Genomic DNA, 18,964 nt, shown 5'->3' with positions numbered 1-18,964 from the left:
CCAGCTGATACGTTTCCTGTGCTCTATGTGTTACTATTTATGCAAACTTGAGGCAAAGCGCAAAAAGCACGTAGGACAACCGAAGGGAATGAAGTCCTTGAAACATAACCTTCAGTTATTCCTTAATAGATACAAGCATATGGCGACATGCACATTAACATTACTGCATTAACTATTATTTGATTAAATTATTTTCGCGTACGTTCATTTATGTTCTTATTCAGTTGCGTCGTTGGAGCACGGGCAAACTTATCCTGTTGTTATTTGTGCTTCCCGTTGTTGTGTTTTATATAATGAATAATTTCATGTTGAGTCGTATAATGTTTAATGTTTATCTAAAGCAGTTCTGTTAATCTGTTACTTTAATACTGTGTTACCAACTGATGCGCTTCCTGTACTCTCTGTGTTACCGTTTATGCTAACTTTAGGCAAAGCGCAAAAAAGCATGTCGGACAACAAAAGGGAATGAAGTTCTACGTGTTATATTGCGCTTTGCCTCACGTTATGCAGTACCAATTAGCACACCAGTCTGTATCATTGAACTTCATTTATGCTAGCATTTTTTTCACAATACGCTTACCTAGATTAGATCTAATCTTGCATACTTTATTACTCTAACACCTTTACTCTATTCTTTGTGTTATCATTTCTTCTTAGTATTTCGTACGACGTATTACACAATTCTAATTCCTGATGATTTGCCACGTTTAATTCTCTTTTTACCCATTTATATGTATCTGCTCATGATTTGGCATCCGCATCAAAGTCGGACACCAAGAGTGCATGAAGTCCTATCTGGTATCCGGTTTCTGGGCCTCTGTTAAACTACTAACCGCAGCTTTTAGCCCCGGAAACCATTCCAAACACGTTCGAAATAATAAAGAATTTTACATGTTGACGTTTTCAATTTTGGAATTTTCAAATTTTTGAAGTCTTAGGTGTTTATACGCACTTTTCGCTTAACCTACATTGGTCTGCCATTTACCATAAGCCAGAATTCAAGAAACAAATAAAGACTTGTTAAACATGTATACAGTAACGTTAATAATAATAATATTTGGGGTTTTACGTGCCAAAACCACTTTCTGATTATGAGGCACGCCGTAGTGGAGGACTCCGGAAATTTTGACCACCTGGGGTTCTTTAACGTGCACCTAAATCTAGGCACACGGGTGTTTTCGCATTTCGCCCCCATCGAAATGCGGCCGCCGTGGCCGGGATTCGATCCCGCGACCTCGTGCTCAGCAGCCCAACACCATAGCCACTGAGCAACCACGGCGGGTTACAGTAACGTTGAGACCCGGCTTATTAATCGTGTTCGGGCTGCCTGCAAATTCCCCCCACTCCGGGCTCCCGATACTACGATTAAAGACATGTCTCTCCGGACCCAAATGTGTCGCTCGTTCTTATAGATCACAGCCCTCGCCTCCCTCCCGAAGATGGAAATGAGCACCATACGCATCGCCTACGTACGTCAAGCTGACGGCGAACCACGCCACCCTGACTGTGTCGAGAAAGAGTGCCGCTGTATTTGCAAGAAAACGGAGGAGCGAGATCGGCGTGTGTGGTGATTCGAATAATGCAGAACTCATTACTGACACCCATTTAGGCCACGCACCACAGTCACAAAACTACTCTTCTCGGTAGCGCGCAGGCGAGAGGAGGAGGGGAAAGCGGGCTCATCAACTCTGCCCGGCTGATAGTGCAGGAAAGCCCGACTTCGCGGTGACGCCATGCGATCCCAATAACGAGGCGCTTTAATCGCCTCTGGCTCGCTCGAAGGAGTCGTCCGGCACTTTGATTTTTATACCCGAGCGTTTCTAAAGGAGACTCTGGATGGTTTAATGCATGCATTTAAGGGCTAAGTTTCTGAGGAGGCGGTTTTTGAACGGCTCGTCGAAAGAACTTTAGACTTAAGCAATCAGATCTTGTCCCCCCCCCACCCCCCCCCCCCCCCTGGAAACCCGCTCTAAGCGGAGTTCGCAAGTGCATAGCACAGCGTAGTACATCGCGATAAGCTCATCGGCTGCAGGCCAACATCTGTGCTTTTGCGACTATCCTTTTGATCATTGTGGCTTTGTTTGAAATGTTTCAATGAGGACTTCACTCAGAACATTGTGTAGTCACTAAGAAAAGCGTTTAAGTACTTCGAGGTTCCCGTGGGTTGAGAGATTAGGAAATGTTTGCCTCTGTGCTCATGACCTCTTATCGATTCATGAGCACTGGTTGAAGGGAACGACAGTGTTTTGTGCGTATAACAAAGAGAAATAAATATAAAAATGAACTGTTACTGCTGTGTAACAGCTTCACTACTGCCATACCAGTTCACGGGTGTTCGAAAGATCGAGCTAGTACGGATCATATATTTTATAATAAGGAAAGTCAATGCTCAGATATGCAAAGCACTCTGCAGAAGAATGCGTATAAACCATATATGCACTCTAGATATGTTCCGGACATAAGCGTTGTCTAGCACTCAATAGAAGCGGTTACAAGTAAAAAAAAAATAGAAATGGCGTCCGGCTAAGCGAGACGAAACGGGAAGGACAGGCAGCAGCCCCATGAGGAGTGCCCCATGGGGAGTGATTCTGACGTCAGTTGTGCTGCCATTCGTAGACAGGCAGTGTGCTAGAGCAGTCCTCACTCTTGCGACCGCCATCTTTGTGCTCCTCTCTGCCACATATCGCCGCGCTGGCTACTTTAGCAACCACTCTGTGTTTGGCAGGCAAGGAATATACGACTTCAGTTGAGTGCAGGGTAATCACGGCGCCATTTTCTTCTGGCGTTTGCCCGCGAATAGACGTGACGCTGCAATATGGGTTTTCGAGCTGCTCATTATGCCGCCTACATGGCTCACTGACGATGCTCGTTTTCCAAAATGGAGGTTGGGTGGTAGGGGGAATGGAGGGGGGGGGGGGGGGGGGGGGGGAGGTGCGTTGTTTACTGACGGCTACTGCCACAGTCGATCTTACTGCAGTTGCGGGTTTTAGCCAGGATTGAGTGGTAGGTAAGTTTAGTTGGGGCGTCAGGTGGACAGGTTGAAAGCCCATTTGCTTCCTGATGCTCCATCTCACTTCTAATTGCGCCAAGCTGCAATGCGTCATAAAGTTATTTGAAATAAAATTTAAAAAAAAAACTAGGTAAAAAAAACTAGGAAAAAACGAAAAGTAACCAATTGGGCAGGATGAAATTTCATGCTTAGGTGCAAGGTCGAAGAAATGAAAAAGGGGATATTAATTAAGTTCAAACACGTGTTCAATGTCAGAATTCTGAGGCTAGGTCACACGTAACAACTTATTTCTCTGCGTTTGATGACTCACACCTGGAGCAGGTCTGTGTGCCCGTGTGCTCGTGAACTCGGTGTTCCGCTTAGTCTTCTTGTTTACCGATCTTATTTAAATGTCCAACAACTGCATTTGGAATACACCGTGCGTTGTCTGTGAATTCATGTTACCTAATTCGTCGTTCGCGAAGAGCTCCAAAAATAAATGGGGTTGCACAATTCACTAATTCAAAGCTTCAGCTCACGATGCCTCTGGGAACTAGGTTTGATACGAGTTTTCCCCACAGGGATCCTTTGCATCTGACACCACTCCGAAAATTACTTCCACCTCAAACCACGCGCCTATGGTTTTACAATTATCAAGCCCGACTTCAAGTTTGCTTGACCAACTAGTCCTTCTTCAGGTGATTCTTCTCAAAACAACTGTCATTCATTGTTCCATTGTAGATAAATATCATCGAAGACATATTGCGGCAGCCGACGAAGTAGCGACGGAAGTCTGTTTCCCGCACTTATAGACTGCGCCTCGAAGAAATTGCCAGATTCGGCTTCTATTCGTACATAGCGCTACTCGAGGCAAGTTCCTTGCGGCGGCCGTCAAATATGCTTTTATTGTGCCCTTCTGGCGCCTGTATATTGTCGCACGTCTTCACCATCAATTACCTCGTCTTTGTTCTGCAGTCTTTCCCTATTAAGAATGTTTGTACCTTATATAATAATAGATACAGATTTGATCTCAAATGCGGTTGTTTGCAGGCAGCCTGTATAAGAGCAGCGCAATATTTTTTGTGACTGTCAAAAAAGAAATATGTAGATCGAACGCTCATGTTGTAATCTAAGTAAGGCGGAATGCTATCATGGTACATGCAAACGGCACAATTGTCTTTATTGTCATCCTATTCAACGTCTAATCCCACAGAATCTTCGAACTCCGATACTTGGGATCCACTGGCCTTGTGTTAACGACTGTAATAAAAACGCCCTTCCCGCTTGGTTTTCCTACCTCCTTTTCTTTATTTTTTGGGATGTTCATTGTTTCATATGCAAGAAAGATGACAAGGTAGGTATTTAATGAGGTAGTGCTGTTTGACTGTTGGATATGCTTCAACGTACAATTTAGAAAAAGAGCGCCCATTCATCTTCAACGAATACGCGTTTTCAGAGTTGAATCCGATTATATTACTTTTTGTTTAAATCTTAATGTACGAATATACAACTTACGGAAATGCACACTGGCTATTAGATGCGGATATTCACGTACGCGCAGCACGGGAGTATTTCAAAGAAAGCATCAAAATTAGGCTTTTGCAACTCTAAAAAACACGGAAATACATAACGTAATAGTCGCCAAGCATCAGAGAATTAGCTGCCCTAAAATAGTTTTAATGTGGTGATGCCAACTGAGCCATGGCTGACGTTTTTAAAACCTGATTCCTTGCCTTTTTTTTCTAATTCGATTTTGTTTGATCTTTTAAAGTCATAGTATACTGTTATTAATGGCCTAAAACAATAATTCTGACCAACTGGTTAAAGCATCCAGCTCGTACAACCATCGGAAAACTTATTATTTTATTTTTGCTGTGAGTTATTTAGCAAGGCGGCGGATGCGGAAGGTCGTGGGTACAAAAGCGCGTTGCCTCCAGTTAGCCACTGGTTATCCAAATGGTTACCACCACGAAACACAAAATCACCAAAGTCACCAAAATCAACACAAATTTGTATTCAGTGCTTAGGCGGAACAGAAGTAGAGAAAGAGGGAAAAATATACCATTCACTAAACTGAACAAGAAAATATTACCATATTGTCGACTCATGAGCAATGAAACATGAGTACAGCGTATCCACTACGGGTACTTACAGTTCCGAATACTGATTTTCCTGGGAAAGGCATAATTAAAAAAAAAGCTAAATATGTTCCCGGTCGCCGCCCAACAAATGGCGCTATATCAGATATATAAGCGATACCCTGGACAAACTCATGTATGAACCGATAGCTCCAGTTTGTCCGATTCACCGACATCCGCGTTCGTCATCCCTCACTTAGGTATACAAACAGTTGTTCGATTATCCCGAGCAACGTCTTCGACTGCGGCTAAACTGTTTGCCATCCTGTCTGCAGTCCGGTTTGTAACTTCGGCAGAAAACAAACTAAAATAGTTTAGTTTCAATGACTCGCAGGCAGCGCTCACGTTCATTAGCAACTTAAATGCATTAGATATGAAGGAACCAGCTGCGGTAATAAACGCTAAAAGAAATGACCAAAGCATATCAGGTCTTTCAGTTCATACCGGGACCCTGTAACAGAAACGGAAATAGTGCAGCTCATGCAGCAGCGCGGGATGGACGTCAAGAGAACAAGACCACCACACTTTCTATAAATACATCTTAAATGCGTTACATTTTGAGAGACGCATCAGCATGCAATAGCAAAAGAACATGGCTCGATTCAAGAGATAAGACTGCACATCTTTATAATATTGATTCCCCGTTGAATTTACCGATAGAGTGCAACAGGCGTCTCCAAAATAGTTCAAGAACACTCACTGCAAATGTGACTGTGTCACTCGATGTTGAACGTATACTTTTACAATGCAACAAATAATTTGAGCCAAGAGATTGACTGATGTCAACATTTGTGCTGCTCGAGCGAAGGCTAATGAGCCTAGAGAAGCTGCTGGGACCATGCCTAACAAGTATTCATAAAAATCGTGCCCTTACGGCTCTTAGAGAGTTCTTGGAGGTAACAGACACAGCAATGAAATAGTGAATTTCGCCCAAGATAGTGAAACATTCACTGCATGTATGCGCGTTGTATTTATGTGTAATGTATGCAATTTTCTCTCTGTATCTTTATCTCTATTCATTGTAGCGTTTGTTTGAAACAATTATAATGGTTAATTTTACTCTGACATTTCTTATGTCATTCGTGCATTGTACTGTACCTGCGGTGTCTCTGACACTTAACATCAGTCAGCATAAAGTCTGTTATTCTTAATACACTTTCTCTTAACTTTTGGGATGTATCATATTTTGTGAATTTGTTACACTATGTGATAATATGTGATGCATATCACCCATGTAGAAAGGAGTAGTCGGCACCCTGTTTTATTTATTTACACTCTTTATTTATTTACACCCTCTTTATTTATAATATCTATAAATAAGTTTTAAGAAAGCTGTGAGGTAACAGCCAGGGGGTGCAAATAAATTTAAGATGACGTCGTTACAGGCTTTCGCTGTAGCGACATTTATAACGTTCATCTTGAACAATATCTTGAGACCAAGGGATCGCTTAGCGCAGCTACACATGGCCACAAAAGCGCTGTTGCGATTTTTGAAAGCTGCAGGATCGAGTTACCGTCTGTGATATAGAGCAGAAAAGTGTTACCACGTTGGCGATATCCACAGTGTACTTTCTCTCTTTTTCTTAATTTTTCCCTCCTCTTTTCCCTGCCCCCAGTGTAGGGTAGCCAAGCGCGCTCAATCCTAGTTAACCTCCCTGCTTTTCATTTACCATTTCCTCTATCTCTTTCTATCTTTTTTATAACTTACCAAGCATCCATGTATGATAGGACGGACCAATCCGGTATTCTGGAAGTGTAATGTACCAACTTTTCATTTGTTTAACGGCCTCCTTTAAAGGATTTGCGCATGACTTGGACACGCATATTATGCCCTCCTTTCTGGACTACCTTCTGTACTCCCATAACACTACGCGAAACCAGCAACAACCTCGGCCATGCGAGCGAAACCTTACCGCCCCTTCTCCTATCTATTTGTTTCCCACATCTCTGCAAACGAGCGCAGCCAGAACCACTGTCCCAGCGGAGAATCATGATTGATGCCGGGCGGCCATGCAGCGCCAGCACATGGATGACCCGCCGTCATTTGTCTGCGTGATGTTCATGGGCGCTTCTATAACGGGGCTTTTTACGTATAAATCCACATTCCTTTTGCGTGGGTGATTTATATCTGCACATTTTGCTTTATTTCAGGGAACGTGTGCCGATTTGCGACCCATGTGCTCCATCAATGTATCTTGTTTACAGCAACATTCGTTTTCGTGCGCAATATTCTGGAACCTTACCGCTTGTTTTCATGAACACGGCTGCAGAAAAATATCTCGCTTTTTTTATGTTCTGCCTTTCCGTAAGAGATAACATTCGTCTTAGCTGTACATGTGCAAACTCCAGACTTCTCGTTGCACTCTGAACTATTTGTAACTTCAAAGTATAGAAGCAACGAAGAAGACCGAGCAAGTAAAAAGTTTACCGCAAGCACGTTAAAAATACGCATCACCGAAAAAAAAACGCAGTTCATCTACAATTTGAGAAGTATGAAGGAACAGAATGAAAAATATGGAGTAGTGTGAAGTGCGCAAGTATGTTTCTTTACTTGTGTCACAACTGAACCACGCACCAACTCGAAAAACTGTTCAACTCCAAGCGGACGTCTTTTTTATTCTTCCCGGAAGTAATCTTCAAGCGACGCTGATACATCGCACGTGTCAAGCCCTCCTCGTTGAGTTTTCCTGAGGGCGGCAAAAAAAAAAAAAAAAAAAACTGCCGCTATGGAAGGGAGTCATTCAGAGCATCTTGGCGGCTCATAACACAACCACAACTGGGGGGACGGGGGGAACTGCGATGGCCCATCACAGCTAGGCTAGCGTTATCTCGGGGGCGACGTCGCCATGGCAACAAAGATTTGTGACCTAAGTAGACACTCAGGTACGGATAGCGGATGCGTACGTATCCGAGAGCGCAGACGTGGTGATTTCGGAGCGCTCAACCGAAGCGTGGAGAAAAGGGGGAGGGGGGGCGGTATAATGTGGAATCGCGCCACGCCCGACCCCTGCCTGGATGCCGTGCACCGGTTCGTGGGAATTACCAGCTGTGAGATTCCCAAACCTGGGCGCACCCTTGAACGCAACAACTCTTACCCCTCCCCCACGCGTCTCCTTCCTTCCGAGTCCGCGAATCGAGGCGTTCGCAGAGGCAAAGAGTCTCGCGAGAGCGTCGTGCCGCACGGTCTAAGCCGAGCCAACCGGGAAATGCTTTATTTCTCTTGATCTCCGACTGTGTTTGCCTTTCCACCCTACGGCGCAACACGTGCTCCCCACGCTCTGTTCGTAAACGTCCAACCGTAGCGATACCGTGCACGTCGTCATCTGTTTACTCTGACACGCAAATACTACGGAGATTTGTTGGCGCCGAGCAATATTGGTGCGAGGCCAGCCTTTCTTCCCTCCTCCGTTCACTCCATTTATGTGCGCCTGCTTACGCTCGATGCTCGGAGCTTCCGCCATTCTTCTCGGGCCCAACAGCTGAAACACGAAATACTTACAACGCAATACTGCCCTGCCTGTAGAACACACGTGTTTTAGCCATATTTGTTTCGGTCGTGGGTTGCCGGGGAAGCACAATTTCTTTTTGTCACTCATCCCTACACAGTAAATACGTGTAAGGACGAAATAATTCTTTTTCTGAAGATCATCAGCGTACGCGTTTCTTTCCACGTCCCCACTAACAGGTACACCCATGAGCAAAAGCATACGGACTACAGGGTCGCCGAAAAAAACGTAATATTCTTCGTAATTGCCAGGCACCAACGGAAACTGGCGAGTGCACTAGAAATTCCGCAACGCCGAGTTAGGACTGCAGTCTTCAATATTAAGTTGCACTCACTGGCAAAGGAGAAAATTAGTTCTTTGGTCCATGTGATTTCGCTCACGGGTGTAAGTAATGGTTCGCACGCACGTGCGCTTCGAGGTGTTCGTGAAACAACGTTGTTACGTGGGAAACACAATAGCGTTCTCAGTCCGGCCTCCAAGCGCAAAGCTACAGATGTTCGTAGGTGTTATTCCATCTATCATCAAGAAAAAAAAAGGCGAGTGTTTAATACTGCGCCGTAGTTGTTCTCAAGCGCAGGCCTCAATGAGTTCTAATCGGCTTGGCGAGCTGCTATAATATCTTTAGTTGTGGTAGGAGGTCCACTCGGCGCAACAGAAAGCTCTTTAATTTTAAACTTTTGAGTTTTAGGTACATATGTAAGAGCCGAGAAAAGCGCCGGAAAAATTCAGAAAAGAAAGACGTTCTTTTTTCATTTTACATTTGAGAAAGTGGGGGAAAACACTAATAGTTTCACATACAGTTACGCTTTCCATTCACTGCTGTACAGCATACGATTCCAGAAACGATGACAGAAAAAATGGCAGCACAGTTTTCAAGTGTCCTCATTATATGCTTTCAGTTCAGCTTTTAAAACGCAGCGGAATACAAGACGCCATCTGGGTCTTGGTCCGGGACTGGCGTCTGAGACTCCGCAAAGCACCTGGCGACAAGGCCTCAAGGCATTTGCACCAACAACCACTGACACCTATAGTTTCTAGGCTGCTAGTTGCCAAGCCTTTGTTTAGGAATGTTCATAACAAGTTTCAGGATAGGCACGTACATAAGCAGGCACGTACCCAAGGGGGTGGCCCGGGGGGGCCCGGGCCCCTTCCTCCCCCGAACTTAAGCGGCATAACCCCCCTCCCATCCGCCCACGCCACCACTCCTCACACACATCCCTAAAGCGTCGACAAATCAATCTACTCGGTGGTCAACATTTTGCTGCTTTTTACAGCGAAAGCAGTCTACGACTAACTTCCGTAGTTAGTCTTCCACATTGTCATGTGGGCCTATCTTGGTGATAGTGCAAGAAGGGTCTAAGATCGATGGCACATATGCCTGTGGACTCGGGAAACTATAACACGCCCTTCGGAACCTTCGGGATGGACCCACGTATGGGGAGTGCTTAACGCCTGTTTAACCTCCACCGCGGGTCGGCCCGGTATTGCGCTACCTTCGGCACGGACCCACGTATGGGAAGAGCTTAACGCCTGCTTCACCTCCACCGGGGGTCGGCCTGGCATTTCACTACCATCGGGATGGGCCCACGTATGCGGAGTGCTTAACGCCTGCTTCACTTCCGCCGCGGGTGGGTCCGGTATCGCAATATCTTCGGCACGGACCCGCGTATGGGGAGTGCTTAACGCCTGCTTCACCTCTACCGCGGGTTGGCCCGGCATTGCACTGCCTTCGCAATGGAGCCACGTATAGGGAGTGCTTGACGCCTGCTTCACCTCCGCCGCGGATGGGCCCGGTATTGAAATATTTTCGGTACGGACCCACGTATGGGGAGAGCTTAACGCCTGCTGCACCTCCGGCGCAGGTGGGCCCGGCATTACACTACCTTCGGGATGGGCCTACGTATGGGTACTGCTTAACGCCTGCTTCACCTCCACCGCGGGTCAGCCCGGCATTGCACTACCTTCGGGATGTGCTCACGTATGGGTACTGCTTAACGCCTGCTTCACCTCCGCCGCGGGTGGGCCCGGTATTGCAATATCTTCGGCACGGACCCACGTATGGGGAGAGCTTAACGCCTGCTTCATCTCCGGCGCGGGTGGGCCTGGTATTGCAATATCTTCGGCACGGACCCACGTATGGGGAATGCTTAACGCCTGCTTCACCTCCGCCGCGGGTGGGCCCGGTATTGCAATAACTTCGGCACGGACCCACAGCACTTCTCGTGCAAAATTTGCAACTGGAAACAAGAGTCGCAAGGAGATGAGAACTTAAGCGATCTACTAAGGGAGAAAGCCAAGGCAACAGCCAAACAGGGAGGAAAAGCGAAAATTCTTTGTGAAAATAATTCTGAATGAACGTCTTTTTATTTAAAAAGGAAGTAGAGAAAACGCCGCCGTAAGTGGAGAGTAATTCCGTGTGTTTTGAATGACTATTCTACAGTTATAAATCGAGCCGCCTGACGTAGCCGGAGCCTGCTGTGTTAATTGGGGGTTTTTCTAACCTTTCGCGGTGGCCGCAGTACGTCTAGAACCGCTGCTTCCTGCGCTCTACGCGGTTGTACGGGACTGGTGACCACGCATCGTTACGCAACTTCCCAAATAACAACACGAGTCGGTTTTGGCACTTGGTAGAGCAGTAAAGGAGGGATCCAAAAGAACTGCGGTTGTTCCGCAAATATACATTTCTCGATAATTCTTCCAGAGATAATTCGAAAAACACTACTACTAATCTTTATTTTGCACTTTCGCTGATGAACTTGTTCTTGGCAAGGTTCTTCCTGCGCATCTTTCATGCGTGAGTCCATTTGATGTGGTTCTTTGTTTGCCAAGTAAAGAAGAGGTGTATCTCACAGGCGTATACCTGTGAGATACGCGTTATTTCAACTCTCTTTTGCGGGTTTGCGCGTCTTTATGGCGAATGGTGGGCATTATTCACATTTGTGCTAGTAATAGTACCCTCCCCCTCATTTGCATAGAAAAGTTAACTTGAAATAGCCCCCCCCCCCCCTGAAAGAAAATCCTGCGTACGTGCCTGCACATATGTAAATGCGTTCGAAACATGTTCGAAACGGCTCTACGTACAATCAAATATGCACGTTAAAGCTGCCGTAATCGATACTAGCGCGAGTATGTCATGCGAGAGAAACTCGGACACATAGTGACCTTTTCCCCAGCTATCAAATTGGCAGTCTTTCGTTGAACAGAACAAGGCATTCATTCTATTGTCGCGTTCGTTGCGCAAATATTGCATGTACTTCAGGATATTTATTTTTATTGCTTGTATTATGAATAAAAGCTATTTTTGCTTGAGTTTCAAATTTTGTCGAAAGTGCCGAAATTTCCTGAAAAAGGAAACACAGGAACAAATTCGTCTTTTTCCTCCTGCAGAAAATTTTCGGAAATATTGTATTCGTGTATTTCACCTCCCAAAACCGCAATCTTATGCCGAGGCGCGCATTTGTAGCGACTGCCGAATAACTTAATTGACCCTTTCGGGTTCTTTAACGTGTACCTCAATCAAAATATATGAGCCTTTTTGCATTCTGCCTCCATCAACACGCGGCCTCCACTGTAAAGATCGAACCCACGGCCTCGAGCTGAGCAGTGTGAAGCAATAGCCACTAAGCTACCGCGGTAGATTACAAGAAGATCGAGCTTTCCTTTCAGTCATGTTTCAGCTTTTTCCTTTTACACAACTGCCTGAGCAGTGCTACAGGAATACAGTTATTGTGTGCATTTAGTGACTTTGTACCATTCCCAGATATCTGCGAAACCACGCTTGTTCATCTAAATAGAAAGAAACAGTGCTGTAAAGCACATCTAATAGAAACTGACGCGACGCATGAAGCAATGATTCTCCGGCTTTTCTATGTAAATAAGCGCTTAGAACCACATTTCCGTGTCAAACAGGCTCTGTCATTATCTGACGGCTTCGACCACATCGCTAATGATTTGTCCAGATATTTAGGCGACCCTGAAGTTATTTTTTTTTATTATTTGGGGTTTTACGTGCCAAAACCACTTTCTGATTATGAGGCACGCCGTAGTGGAGGACTCCGGAAATTTTGACCACCTGGGGTTCTTTAACGTGCACCTAAATCTAAGCACACGGGTGTTTTCGCATTTCGCCCCCATCGAAATGCGGCCGCCGTGGCCGGGATTCGATCCCGCGACCTCGTGCTCAGCAGCCCAACACGACCCTAAAGTTAATCGTTGAAGACAATAACGAAATTCTTCAGCAGAAGCCTCAACACACGAATAATAAATGCCTCCCCTGCTGAAAGTAATTGCACGATGGCAACTTCTAGGCATGGCTGCAAAATTCAACTACATATTTGCAGCCGAAAGGTTGCTTCGACATGGCAACAGGCCACCTAAAAAACCACATTCACTGTGAAGTTTATTTTTTACCTTCTCGCCAGCATCATGCCAAGTTCAGTTCGTCCCTCCTCAGGCTAGACTAAGTTCAACTCAGTACAAGACATCCTTCCGTGATTCACAGATTGCTTACCCCACTTGCCAATCTATTAACAGGCGCACCGAATCACTGATGAAGCTGACCCGCTCTATCTTGGCGCCCATGCATCAATGTCAGTGAACGGCGACACAGGTCGACCCGTGAGCTAACAAGAAATGTCTGAACCTCGTTTCTTTCGTAACTTACTTGAAAATGTATGGTTTCCTATTGTGTCTACTCCTGTACGCAGAGATCCTTCTTCTTGCTCAAGCTGGAGTTTAGGAAGCTGCATGCAGGCGGCAAGTACCAATAGCGACATGTATACTGGCCTGCCTCCTTTTCTCCTTGATGTGATGCCACTTTCGGCTACGCTGATCGTAACTTTGATGTCACATAGATATCGACGTTGTAGAAAGATCATCCGATGCAGGTGAAAACATGGTAATGCCGATGAAGCAAACAGCAAATGTGCGTGTATAGGTGACTTTATTCTCTGTCTGCTGGGTGGGTAGGTCAGTGAGAGGAGAGTATCGTGAGAGAGAGAGAAACTGCGCGTCAGATTTTACTGCAGCCATGGGCTCGTGGTTCATCTCGACTGTGGCAGGTCGTGGACTGGAAGTCCACTGCCGCCAATTAGTCACTGGTGAAAGTGGGTGCAGGTGTCCTTCGGCCGGACATCCGGCTTTCATTTAAGGGTCCGAACAGCCTGAGAGTGGAGCCCGCACCATAAAAAATGTATAAAATTGATACGACTTCTCTACACATCTGAAATGCGGAGACACCTTCTTGTATGGGAGTATGTCTCCCTCTTCAAAGATTAAGGTACCGCATTGGCCAGAGCATTTTACATCTTTCTACCACCACGTACTACGTTCTTTTTCAATGAGAAGTGGAGAGGTTTGGCTGGTGGCACGCTGCCTGACACTCCCTCTGAATGCAATAATAAATGCTATAAATAAATAAATAAATAAATAAATAAATAAATAAATAAATAAATAAATAAATAAATAAATAAATCCAGACAAGTAACACGACATTCAACCCACACACATCATACCCAATTTAAGTATATCGTTGAGATTAATTTGTAAACAAGGATAAGGTGCTTCAGAAAGGCTGCCCAACTTTTCGATAGGAGGACCTGTCTTCTTCAAAGGGGGCCTCGTCATCCTCGGGAGGATAGTTCTGACGGGTTAGTGGAGTGACGTCACGTGCCGTCGTTGTCCGTGGTAGCTGGCTACAAAGGAAGAGACTGGAGGGAAAATTAGCGATGTCGTTTGACGTCTCTAGGCGTGGTTTCTTAGACCAGGTGACAAGAGCGGGAGAGTGGGAAGGCGGCAAAAAAAAAGGAAAAGGAAATAAATAGAGAAAGAGAAGGACATAGGACGGTCGTGTGTTGGGGGAGCGAGAGCGTAGGGAGCCTTCAGAGGTGTCGTGGGCTGCGTGCATTTGTGGTTTTGAGGCTAAACCCCATGGGCGCGATTTTGTGCGCGACGGCGACGAGCGACGGCTTCGAGCGACGGATCGTGCCGTCGCTTGAACAGATCGCTCGGTCTTGTCGCGCTGTCGCTCGGTTCTGCAAATCTAGAATTTGTCGCTCGTTGCCCGGAAGTGCTATGAGCAACTAGCCAATAGTAAGCAGCCGGAACGGGATGTACATTAGTGACGTGCTACCGGTTTGCGCACGTGCGCGCTTCTCAGTATACAACCGGAACGAGCAAACTACCAAATTTTGATATGTAAACAAAATAAACCTATTGCAAGACCTTCAGAAATGCTTTATGTTGCTTTGTACGGCTAAACAAATCAACTTAAATAATTATAGCAAGTGACACGCCAGGTTTGGCGCTAACTCGATTCCCTAATACCAGCAACACTGGAGAGCTGTCGCGCGAAGCGGTCGCTCGCTTGGAGTTTGACTTCTGGGCGACGAGAGAACGCGACAGCCATCTCCATCGCGTAGCTTGTCGCTGTTGCGCAAGAAATCGCTTGCATAGGGTTTATACTTTAGAAGCGCCGGTCAGCCGGTCAGTGTGCGAGTAACAAAAGACATGAGTTGAAAGAATGACTTGAGTAACGTAACATCAATGCGTACGGTAATTTTGAAGGTGTTAAGATGGCGACACGGAGCCTCAGGGCAATGGCTAGTGTAGTTGGAAGGCAGCAGTTTGGTGTTACGAACGATGTTAGCCTCAGAAGTTCGGCGTAGGCTTCGTCGCAGTGGCTTACAGAAGTGGCGCGACCTTGTGCGGTCGAGGTGCCGAAGAGGTATCCTGGCGTCTGGGACTTTAGAATGTGTCGATGTGGATCGTTAAACAAAAGTAAAAACATCAAGTAAAAACCTAAAGTAAAAGAAAAAGCCGGAGGAAAAAAAACGGAAGAACAAATAAGAGGGTGACAGCAGAAAAAACGGGAGGGGTGTACATGGGAAAAAGGATCGTATGGTTGATATATGCGTTATAAGCGAGGTTACATATACGCGTATGCGATATATGCGTGATTATTGATTGATCCCCATCGAGTGTAGGCATTTAAACTTGTGTACGAGGTATGATTCCGTACATTTCCTTTCGCGAAATCAACGGAAATTTGTTTGTAGCATACAGAGCCTTGCTTTATCGAATATATGGCCAAATTTATTGAAGTGGCTGGCTACTGCTTTAGTTAAACTGTGTTTTCTATCTGGGAAATGGCCATTGAATCTTGTATGAATTTGTTGTCCAGTCACACCTATGTATTCTTTGTTACAAGCGGCACATTCTAGACATTAGACTACGTTTCTTGACGTGCAGGTGAAACTCGAAGTCACCTTTTGAAGGTAATCCGACGCTGTACTTTTTTTACTGTAGTAGTAGAATGCATATGGGTTTGCATGAAGGGCACCTGGGGCGGCCACAGGGACTGCATGTTGGCTTCGTCTTTGTCTTTAGCTTGGTATGTACAAGAACGTCCTTGAATTTAGTGTTGCGTCTCTAAGCTACTCTGAGCGCGTCGGGAAAGATATTATTAATTTCTGGTTGCTGCTGAGAATAGGGTAGTATTTGTTGTTTATGTTTGGAAGTGCATTTGAGAATTTAGTAGTAAGAAGAGGCGTTGTTCTTTCTGTTTGTGACCTTAGGGAGGAGTTTGAGGACTTCAGCTTCATCAAGTTTGGTTACATCGGTGTAGGCTTTTTGAAGGGCAGTGTTCGGGTGGTTCCTGTTTAATAATAAGCCAACTGATTTTACCGCGCCGAGTGGCACAAGCTATAGAATATACATGACAGCACACATTCGCTTTTTTCCACCAATATCAAGGCACATCTGTGAAGGCAGGTATTTGCGTGGATTATAAGACCATAGCACAACCACGTCATCTCTAAAGGAACAGGCCAGTCAGCACGTGACCACCGGCCCGTTAACAAAAATTATGCCCAAGTCTGAAGTACCATGTGTATCTCTAGCAAACACCCCTCCAACTCACTTACTTTGCATTTTTCCATACAGCTATTTGTAGTCGTCAGACTTTTCATTTACGCTCTTTGTCAGAAAAGTCAGGCGTACAGACATGGGCACAAGAAGAAGGAAACGTACAACCCACATGCCGACTATCAACCGAAGGGTCGCACAGCGGCGAAAATGATGTCACACACAAAGTGTATCTGCACGTGCTCAGGAAATGTAATCACGATTTCTACTATCGCCCCTGTGCGACCTTCAGTTGATAGCGTCTGGGTTGTACATTTTCGCCTTCTTGTGTCCATGTCAGTACGACCGACTTTTTACAGCGAAAACTGTATATGACTAAACTTCCGTAATTTTCTCAGCATCGCAGGCAACACAAACGATCTTACCTATTTCTAACAAACCCATACACAGTAGGTTTCATTGTTTGCTTTGTATATGATTACGTACGGGTGCAGTGCGGCGGCGCAGGTGTCGATATGTGGAACAGATTAGAACGGTTGCCGTAAAAAATAGCGGGACGTTAAGCTTATCGCAGTATATAAGCAGGAGAGGTATGGCCGCTAAAAACATCTGCGCCCTCGATGTGGCGGACACGTAAAGTTCGCACACCCGAAGAACAACATGCGTACGAGGAGCGCCGTCGGGAACAGCAAGGAGATTGTAAGTGGCGCCGGAGCGAAACGACCACTGACGAGGAATGTTCCCGTGATGCTGAACGAACAAATGACAACCATTCCACTCTGTGAAGATAAAATGGCAGCGAAAGCACTCTGCTTTTCGTTTGAGAGCTTTGACTGTCGTCAGCTTTCTCTGCCGTTCCATCATCACAGAGTGGAATGGTTGCCATTTCTTTTTTCCTAACATGAAGCTGCACCGATTAGCTCAATTTCCTGTTCTAAGCTCTCTCCGCGTTTCATTCCCAAAGAACAACAAAACCACAAGACACCTTGTAAAATATTTTATTAAATTTTATTTTCGCGTATGTACAAATTTACAAAGTCGCGAAAACAGCCGGCGCCATCGCGCACATTGCCGCTGCTTCAACGTAAGGTGGTGGCCGTTTCGTGGAAATTACCGATAAGCAGTGTCATAACGTCAATGTACTCAACCAGTTTGCCATATTACAACGCCTGAACGTTGTGCACGTGGCAGTGAGTGCGTCAGTGACTTGTCTTTAGTCATACAAAGTACAATAGCAATTTTATTTTTTCAGTGCGCATCCTCGTCGTCGTTGTCGCTCTCTTGGGAATGTCCTACCGCAGCCTTTTTGTGCAAGGAAACAATATTTGTAAGCAAATATCACAGTACATCAACACTCTTAAGTGTGGATGTTCGAAGATAGTACCATCATACGTAAAACCGCAATATGTTCTCGTAACACCAATTGTTCATCGCGTGACATCCTGCTGGTGTTGGCGATCTCTTGCCCTCCCGTCGATGCAACAGTGTCAATTGGCTCTTATGGCATGTCGTCCTGAAGGGCAACACGGTGTTAACAAAGACGTATACATGAGCAGCTGGGCTGGTGGCGCCACCTAGTGACGTTGAGTTGAACCACAGCACATAAAACTACCACTTCAATATCGGTATAAATGATACCTAGCTGCTGGCGAAAAGGTCATAACCAACAACATAACGAATACATACAGTGGCTCTTTTTCTTTGCCTTCGACGAAAACAGAGGAAATGACTAAAGCCTTTGTCATACATTTTGGCTAAACAAAACGCCACACGATGTCGCTACTGTGGCTGCCATCCACTGCATCCGGTGTTCAAGTCGACCCCGTGAACCGCCATGCAACCCTGCCCCCCTCCCCCTTCCACCTTAACACAAACAGAGTAAACCTCTCCATTATAAATTGACTGTAGCTTACCACCGCACCCCCCTGACCCCACCTGCATCAGCTATAGGTCCTATTACGTAGTTAGAGAACCGGTTACGGTATAAGGTCCTATTAGCTTTGTTTTGTATTGCAGTTTCCAACAAAATTAGAACAATCAACAACAGGCATGGTACCGAGGCGCTCGGCCTAAGCGGCTCCTTTTTGGCAGTCGCATCCAAAAGTCGGTCGTCTTGAACGCCATGTTCGACAACCGTTGAGGGTGGGATGATGGAGCGCTGAGGATGGTTGCAGTGTACACTTGGTTCCGAATGTATCAATCTAGAAAGAAAAAAGAAACGGTAAAGCCATATTTGAATACCTAAGTGGTCTAAGAAGTTGCAGTATTCGTCAGTGGTTTCGAATATACCGGGTGCGGAACCGAACCGCACGTTGGGATAGGAATAAACTTTATTTGTCCAACGGTTGTTGATGTTGGTGCCCGGGTCTAGGCTGCCAGGGGTCCATCGCCCGCGGAAAATCTTTCGAGATCCTCGGCAACGGCCCTGGCCCGCTGGACGGCCCACTCCTGGTTTTCGGGTGCCTCGC

General features: G+C 45.7%; 1 protein-coding gene across 1 annotated transcript in view; it reads right to left on the bottom strand.

Annotated features, from left to right (window-relative positions):
* Positions 1-17,484: 17,484 nt before the first annotated feature.
* Positions 17,485-18,964, bottom strand: part of LOC142578893 (cell adhesion molecule Dscam1-like) — a 175,901-nt gene continuing 174,421 nt past the window's right edge. The window contains exon 27 of the mRNA XM_075688563.1: positions 17,485-18,697. The gene's annotated coding sequence lies outside the window, so the exon portion shown is untranslated. The remainder of the gene's footprint in view (positions 18,698-18,964) is intronic.

Source organism: Dermacentor variabilis, chromosome 4 (assembly GCF_050947875.1).
Source record: "Dermacentor variabilis isolate Ectoservices chromosome 4, ASM5094787v1, whole genome shotgun sequence".
NCBI lineage: Eukaryota > Metazoa > Arthropoda > Arachnida > Ixodida > Ixodidae > Dermacentor > Dermacentor variabilis.
Note: the sequence above shows the minus strand (reverse complement) of the source record. Positions and strands in the feature narration are given on the sequence as shown.